We start from the raw sequence: 9053 nt of genomic DNA on the forward strand, positions 1-9053 counted from the left end.
AAAGTCAAAATCATCAAATATAAATATGATTCTAATAAAAACATGAAAATTTAATTAGAGAAAGATTGTTGAGAATATTTCACTAATTATGGTAAATGTGAGTTTGTATATCAATCATTCATGATATATTCTCAACAATCTTTCTTTTTTTAGATTATTAATGTGTGTCCTTATGTCACACGTTAGAAAAACCGAATTATTAAAAGACGTTAATAAGAGAGGCGTTTATAAGTGGAGGAGGTAATTAGGAGGGTAATGGAAGGGGTATGACTTAGGATTAGGTAATGAAACTTTCCTCTTTGATTCTTTTCATTTTTCAGTTGTGCGTATTATACTCAATACACTATTCAACTAATTATTTGTAGGTAATTATCGAGATAAAGAAATGGATTTATTTGTCTAGCGGTAGATGGCAATTAGGGGTGTTTCCATGTGCTACGTGACATTCAATTGGAGGCTCAACTTGCCTTTTTATATTATTGTATAGATTTTGAGCTACAATTTTAGATTTCAACTATCTTTTCAACTTTTATGTGCCTTTTTAGTTTCTAGTTACCTTTTTATTTAGTTGTACCTTGATAGCTATATATTTATGTAGACCTATATGTTACTTTTACCCCATAAAACCTTATATTATCTTACAAGAGTGTACCTTAACAAAATTCTACCCATCATATAATTATTAATGTTTTTACAAAAAAAAATAATTATTACATGAAGCAAATGTTTCCAAAGGATATTCTCCATCCAAACAGGCAAAAGCAACAATAACAACATATATCTAATTTACGTTATTAATTTTACATTTACATGTAATTAACATGTTCTTATTTTCTTACACACATTACACTAAACTTGTATAATTTAGCTTCTCGTGTTCCAAGCAAGGATATGCCCCTAGAAATATAGCCCTGAGAATAACATCTTTGATAAATCAATAATTGGTTATTTAGAAAGAAAGGTCACTAACATGGTATCAGTACTTCTGACTGTGACAAACGCCCATACATAATATGAAGGATAACATATTTATAGATCTCTTTTTTCACACAATAATGATATGATAAATATGTATATAATTGATATATCATGAACCAAAATACCTTTAAACATGATACTTGATATACTATCGTCAACTTTAAACCTTGTTGAAAGAAACTTCTAGGCCATCGGCTGGTACGGGATGTGAAAGATATATTATTGACATGTCAGGATTAGCTAACTCCCAGCTGCAAATTTAAACAATAACATATAAGATACACTATTTGCAAATATATAATTAATCCAAAAATAATCAAATTTTAAAAAATCTAAATGTATTTTTTATTTAATAATTTAATTTTCAAAAGTTTTAAGTGATATTTTTAGTGCTTAATTATAATCTACATGGATCTTTCGATCCTGAAATTAGAAGAAGGATCCGAGCAATAATGACACATTTATTTGTATTTTGGAGTTATCTGTTGGTTACCAGATTGTGAAACGTGGTGTTTTGTGGTGAAATGGAGAGTGTAGTATTGATGATAGTATGTTTTATTTGAAAAGGAAGTGTTGCAAAGATGTTGTTTTTAAAGTGCGAATGCCCAAGAACACTCCGTTTGCACCAAACAGAGCGTGAAGACATATATGGATACACAAGATATTCCCACAACGTGACCTCAAAAAAAAAAAAAAAAAAAGATATTCCCACAACGTGAATATTATTCACGCGAATGACTGATCACAAGACTCTATGCTTTCTCAATTTTATCCTAGTTACTAATTTATTCCTATTATTATATAAGACCTTTTGATGTACTTAGTTTTTATTTTAGGGTCTTTATTTTATTTTTTCTAGCCTTGGAGTCTTTAATTTGTTCATCATGATTTTTCAATCCTAGATCAATTTATTATCTCCTCTCCTTACTAGAATTATTATTAGGGTTATTTAATGAGAATACTCCAAACTATTGGGGTGCTTCTCAAAATACTCCAAACTGTAATTTAACTACCAATATAACCAACTATTATACCCTTTCGCTTTTAATAGAATTGACCCTTTATTAACCTATAATAACAGGTAAAAATGTCACATTTGCCATTATAGCGGATCTTCATCTCCTTCCTCTTCTCTATGCTATAAACCCAGAAACATCCACTTCAAATTACCTGTCTAAAACCCAACAAATTTTACGAAAATCCCCATTTGACCTTACTTCTCCTCCTCCATTAACCCTTGTCACCACGAGACAGCCACCACCACTCCACTCCTCCACTGCGGCACCACCCTCACACCATAACTACCACATCCGTATCTACAGCGACATCGCCAACCCGCCATAACTGAACCACGTCATATATACCAACCATAATTGTCATTCATTACCCATTAAGACACATCTTCTCAATAACAACACCATCTCCGATCCGCCGCCTGCAACATTGTTAACTTCCTCACCATTACCGTCGTCAGCGAGAGAGGTTAGTAGATAGGGGAGACTCGGAGAAGGCCACAATCTGGACCCCCTTTCAGTCCCACAACCATATTAGTTGCGCAAAATCATCACATTTTCTTTATCCTTTCCCCCAAATCAACAACATATGAAACCCAGATTGATAATTAGGGTCAATTTACAGATTTAATCAGGGTTATTTTGTGAGAAATCTGAAATTTTTATAAAAACTGGGTTGTTGATTATAAACATTTAATTGAGTTTTGAACTGAAATAGGGATATTATAAAGGGAGAAGATATTTTGTTGATGGGTTGGTGATTACTCCTATAAAGGTTTGATATAAATCAATGTGTTGTCGGAACTTGGAATGACAATGGAGACGGGACAATGGAAAGCAATGAAGGAGGGAAGTGGGCGTGTTGGTGAGGATTGGATTTTCGAGAAGGTGGAGCGGTGGCGAGATCAGGTGGGGCTGTTTGTTGGTGATGGACTGATGGAGGTGTACGGTGGTTTGAGTATTGCTGAAGTGATGACATTACAATTGAAAAGAAAAAGGAGATGTTAGGAGGGGTTAAAACATTTTTACCGGCATAGCAGGTAGCCGGTCTACCTATTCTAATGTTAGAGAATTAGTATGAAAGTTGGGTATATTCCCAGTTAAAATAAAGTGTAGAGTATTTTAAGAAGCATGTCAATAGTTTGTAGTATTGTCATTAAATAACCCTTATTATTATAGATTCTTCACACTATGCTGAGTGAGTAGTTATCTCATTAAGATTGGGGGAGTCATTGATGTGGATTGATTATTATCCTTGTTGAATTATTGATTTTGGTTTGTGATTGTTTTAATTAATTAATTTTGATAGGATAAAATTTTAGAAATGACTCTATAGGGTTTATCCCATTGAGAATTGTGTTTTTCTCATGAATTGATTACAAAGTTTGCGTGCATCTTTCTTAATTGCTCTTTGCTTAGTTTTAATTATGACAAGTGTCGAATTTTTACGAGTGTAACTCTGGTCCTTTATGAGTGTAACTTTGGACATTTACGAGTATAAATCTGATCCTTTATGAGTGTAACTTTGGCCATTTACGAGTATAAATCTGATCCTTTATGAGTGTAACTTTGGCCATTTACGAGTGTAACCATGACCCTTTATGAGTTTAACTTTGGCCTTTATAAGTGTAACTTTGGTCCAACCACAAAAAAAAACCACCAGATCTGTAAATATAAAAAAATATGAATAAAAAGAGATCTGAAAATAAAAGAAAAAAAATGAAAAGAGGAGGGCGCGAGACACCACCAACACACCACCACACCAGCCACATCGCCACCACCTCCTCCAACCACCAACACCACTGCCAACAACACCAACTGCCGACAACATCACCACTGCCAACAACTCCAAACCCACCTTCTTCCTTTCTCCTTTCTCGCACAACTACCACGACCCCGCGCGAGACGAGTAACAAAGAGAGGTTGGCGACGTAGGGAGACGGTGGTATCAGTGGTGGGACGGTGGTGCGGTGCATTGTTGTGGTGGCCAGCTTTTTTTTATTTAGATCTGAAGAAAAAAAAAAGAAGGTGGCGATTGTGGTTGCTGCGGGGGGAGGAAGGTGGCGGGTTGGGTCGTGGCCAAAGGTGGTAGTATTAGTGGTGTTGTCGGGTGGTTTAGGTAGTGTTGTAGGGTGGTTTAGGTATTCTCTCATTTAGATCTAATCATAACCCTCTATTTTCTTCATCCAATGACCTATATGAGGACTCATTGACTCAGGATATGGATCATTTGAGTCCCCCCTTTCCTTCATCCAATTAACTTTGTGATTATGGTTGCCAAATAATCATTTTGACCTTTATCTTTCCCAATTCTACTACTATTAATATGAGAGGCTTGTAGTCATTTGACATATTCATTTTTCATATATCGTTTACTACTTTTTAAGATAAATTATGAGTATATCAACGAATTCCAACTTCTTAAGGTTGAGTACACAACCTTTAGTAGTGTTGTGTGACTGTAAGGAATGATGTCCATATTGATTTGTACCATAGTCAGGTCGATTTTGTTTCTCATTCAGATCATACCACCACACAACGACATCTATTCTTTAAGTATATTTCACCCCTATTATAACCCTATATTTCAACAACTTTTTTAGTTACATTGGTGATTCTATTTAGAAAATGACATAAATAAAAGTAACATAAGAGGGGTGATTATTCTCTTTAAGTTTACCTTGCATTCAGAACAACTTTAAGCAATGTATACCTTCTATATGAAGGTTATTCATTTTTTATTATATTAGACGGCGTAAATTTAATAAAAAAAATAAAAAGAAATTAAATTTATGATATACAACGATTAAAAGGGTTAAAAAATATTACCTGTATCCAACAACCAAGTGATGGAGGAAGAGAGCAGTAGTTAGACGAGAAAGCATACTTCCAGGACAAGATCTTGTACCTCCTCCGAAAGGGAGGTATGCTCCATGTTTTGGACGCAACTGACGAGTACAATTTGTAGTATCTTTAGTATTAAGTAATTAATTTGTTATATATACATATATATATAGGTCTTTAAGCACAAATACTATCCTACAACCAGTTGTATAATAAAGACAGTATAACCGCGCTCAAAGTTGTTGAAATTTCTCACACAAATTTGTTGAAATTTATTTTACTGATTATGGAGTTTATTTTACGAAGTTATTGAGTTTAATAATTATTCTACTATTTCAATAACTTTGTACCAACACTCGATAATTTTGTTAATAAAGCCTCACAACTTTGAACAAAAGCTCAACTACATTAAATAAGTTATATATACAACCAGTTGTATAATACATTAACTGGTCTTTAAGAATATTGGAAACAAAACAAATGTAATTTAAATATTAATAGTTACAAGTTCATATCGTTGTATTAAAGTGATGATACAAGTATTATAAAATTATTTTCACCATTTTTTCTTTAAATTAAAATTCAAAAACCTAACAAAACATGAGACAACAAACTATCTATATTCTGATTATTTATTTACTTTTTAACGGTACAAAGACAAACGGTGGGGAAGGACCCCACTGTGTCTATTGTATGATAAAAAGTAGAATAAAATGCAACTGATTTCTCAGGTTTCTCATTATAAGTCTTCTAAGGTAGAACAGGTAAAACAAATCAGAGTATTATTAAGATAATATTTGTCATTAAAAAAAAAGTACACTATGTATGGTTGTCTACTCATATGACTTAACTACTAACTTAAATAATTGAAATTTTGAGGACGAGATCAAAAAACATACTTCCCATCTATCTGGATTGAAAGTCATAGGATCCTCAAAATTTGATGGGTCCGTGTGAAGGTACCTTAGCCATACGAGAACCATCCATCCTTTTGGTATCAAGTAACCTACATATAACAATAAATTTATTTCAAAGAAATACCCTTCACGACCAATTGTAACCATCATTTAATTTTTATGAAAAATAATGTTAAAATATTATAAATTTACAATGGCAAAGATGTAAATAAATGCAAGTTAATTTGACCTTCAATCTAGTGTAATAAGCACATTCTTCTTTATTGTTACGTCATAGATAATGCCTTACGTAACTTATTTTTATTTTCTTAAATATGTTGTTTTTTGTTTTGTCGATAGTTTCAAACTTTCACTTCAATAGAATAATATTTAAAACTTGCTCAAATTGAAAGTTAAGCAAATTTCAAAAACATAAATCATACATTTTGAGTGGCATCAAAAGTATGCAAAGAATCCACATAGTATGAGAACAACTTATAAAAAAAATATGAAGGGGCTATCTTATGTGGGAAATTAATTTCTTTCTAAAAGCAATGACATAGGAAGGTTGAAAAAAATTGGTATTCATGCAATCACATTTGTAGTTTGAAGTGATGCACCAACTCTAAGAACATTGAACATCATTCATATAAAATTTAATGCAAATTTTACCAAAATAAACCTAACTAGCTCCCCTCATTTTAGCTCGATTTGATCTATTGGATCATATCAGATAATTTTAGTTACAATTACTTGTTGATGGTACACAAAAGCCTAAAAAAACAAAAATTAACAAGGTCAGTGATAGTTTGAATAACACAATATTCCAAAGAATATTCAAAGACACAATATTCACTTGGCTCCGCTGGCGATAATGCAAACCCTAAATTCTAGCCGGTCTCCTTTAAGAAAACCAAAGTGGTCTTAAGATTAAAATGAGTTAAGTATTACCTCATATAAATAGATGTCAAGAGTTTATTGTCATTTCTTAAACATTTTTCTTTTTATCTCATATAAACCGAAGATGCCTTAGTCTAGTGGTTAAGACGGAGGTATTGTGGACAATAGGTCCGAGGTTCGAATCCCCCCTCCCCTCTATTGTAATGCGACTAAGTGCGCGCTTCAATTGGCCAAAAAAAAATCTACCTATGTGACCCGTTCATATTTAAGATGGATATATTCATCTTAAATAAAATTTGTCAATTTATAAACCACAATTGCATTATAAATATAATTTATTCTTTACAGATTTTTTTGACCTCTGCCTAAGCTCGGCATCATGTTGTTCCCGTTATACGAGTCGGGCTGGAGCATTGCGCTTAGCCATCACATTTACGTAAATATATTCTCGTATTTGTGGTTAGAGTATGACATACTGATACATTATAGTCAAAAGTTATGGGAGTACCTTCAACTTCTATGTCTTCAGTAGCTTTCTTGAAAATAAATCCAGAAATACTAGCTATTCTAATAGTTTCTTCAACCACCTGCAAAGCACAAATAACATTATACCTCCAGGTGATAATAAAGATCGTTCTGAAGAACTTATAACCAAAACTTATATCTAACTGAGTTTATGTGTAATTTTTATGAACTTTCTTAAAATTAATTTTTCTATGTTTAAGTGGGTGAGTTCAGAAACTTTATGGTATAGCTCATATTCTTTAAAACAAAACTCAAAAACTTTATTATAAAGCTCGGATTCTACACTATACAACTGGTTATAGGATCTATTAACTATACAATATTGCATTATTATTTCATACGAGGCATTATTTTAAAGTTAGTGTTTACGCTTTGTCGCATATATATCAAAACACATGAACATTTAATTCACATATATTATTTGAAATTGTATGCTGTTTAGCTAACACTAAAAATAATAAACTGAGACATCTTATAAACTCTTATATTTCTCAAAATGAATAAAATTAAGAAACCTAAGTACGTTAAGTCAAAGCCTTATCAATACTAAGATCACAAAAGGTATTATACACCGAAGTTGAATTGTAACTCTTTCTAAAATTGAAGTTCAAGTCATGGACTGACTCATGGTAGCATAACGTTTCTAGCACCCTAATACAAATATGAAAAAAAAAAAAAAAGGGTGCGGGTATGTCTAGGAAAACTTTCTCCAAGGAAGATTTCATCAAATTCTTACATGGTCCAAGTCATGTCCATCTAGGAGAGAATGTCCACTGCATAAGTTTAAAGAAGTTTATCCCAAAACCAATTGACAATAATGAGTGAAGTAACTTTTGGTTTATATGGTAGACAACTCTCTCCTTTTTCCAAAATTTGATCTCACTTGTGATACTTATCATAGATGAGTTAATAGTTCACACCCTCCCTCACATGTGAAATTCTTTTTTCAACCAGACTTTTTTGGCTGTACTTTTTTTGGCCTACGGCCCTATGGGCTCTGATACCATGTCGCCCCCACCTTCCTCTACATTTTTGTTCTTAATATGAAAGTTTTGTCAAGATATCAGGGGACTCGCACTCACTACCTTTGCTCATGTGTCTTTTCATCCTATATGTTCCGTTATAAATGTAACACATCTAATATTCGTTGATGATTTGATGATCGTTGGGGGCATGAGAATTTAAGTAAATGACTCTAATATTTTCGTCTACTTACTAATTATTTGGAAGTAGGGCCATAAATGATTTGAGCCGACTTGTCGAGTACTCAGAATCGGCTCGGTCAAAGCTCAGCTCGTGGTCGGTCAAACCAAGCTTGAGCCGAGCTTGGATAAATCCGAGCCGAGCCCGGCCTCAGTAAGGCTCGGCTTGAAAACTCGTTTGAACTCGTTTATAATTTTTTTTACTATAATATTAATTTTGTTTCAAATTACATGTTATATAGACATTTATAAGTATATTATTATATAATATTTATTAATATTTTATAATCTTATTCATTTTTTTTTGAAAATATTTATATAATAGGTAAGAAAGTATAACATAATATAATGACATAATGAGCTTAATTCGAGCTCGAGACGAGCTCGAGCTTCAATGTTTTAGGCCCGACGAGCTTAACCGAGTCCGTGATCGAGCTCAAAATTACGATCCCATCTGAGATCAAGCTCACTGAACCGAAGACGTTATTCGGGTGGGGTACCCCCTTGAAGAGGTCCATTGATTGGCTCAAAATATGACTAGTGCTTAAAGAGATTGAAATTATTACTCATATCAACAAAGTGCACTTTTTTTCTGGTTATCCATGCGAAATAACTTAACAGTTAAGCGTGCTTGGCTGGGAGTAGTCTTAGGATGGGTGACCTCCTAGGAAGGTTTCTAGGATGTGCATGAGTGA

General features: G+C 33.1%; 1 long non-coding RNA gene across 1 annotated transcript; it reads right to left on the bottom strand.

Moving 5' to 3' along the window:
• Positions 1-673: 673 nt before the first annotated feature.
• Positions 674-4952, bottom strand: LOC141638387 (uncharacterized). The gene is made up of 3 exons (XR_012542076.1): positions 4821-4952; positions 1104-1229; positions 674-911 (listed from the first exon to the last, which is right to left on the bottom strand). It is a non-coding gene; the product is annotated as an uncharacterized LOC141638387 (long non-coding RNA).
• Between the last annotated feature and the right edge of the window lie 4101 nt (positions 4953-9053).

Source organism: Silene latifolia, unplaced genomic scaffold (assembly GCF_048544455.1).
Source record: "Silene latifolia isolate original U9 population unplaced genomic scaffold, ASM4854445v1 scaffold_20.1, whole genome shotgun sequence".
Classification (NCBI taxonomy): domain Eukaryota; kingdom Viridiplantae; phylum Streptophyta; class Magnoliopsida; order Caryophyllales; family Caryophyllaceae; genus Silene; species Silene latifolia.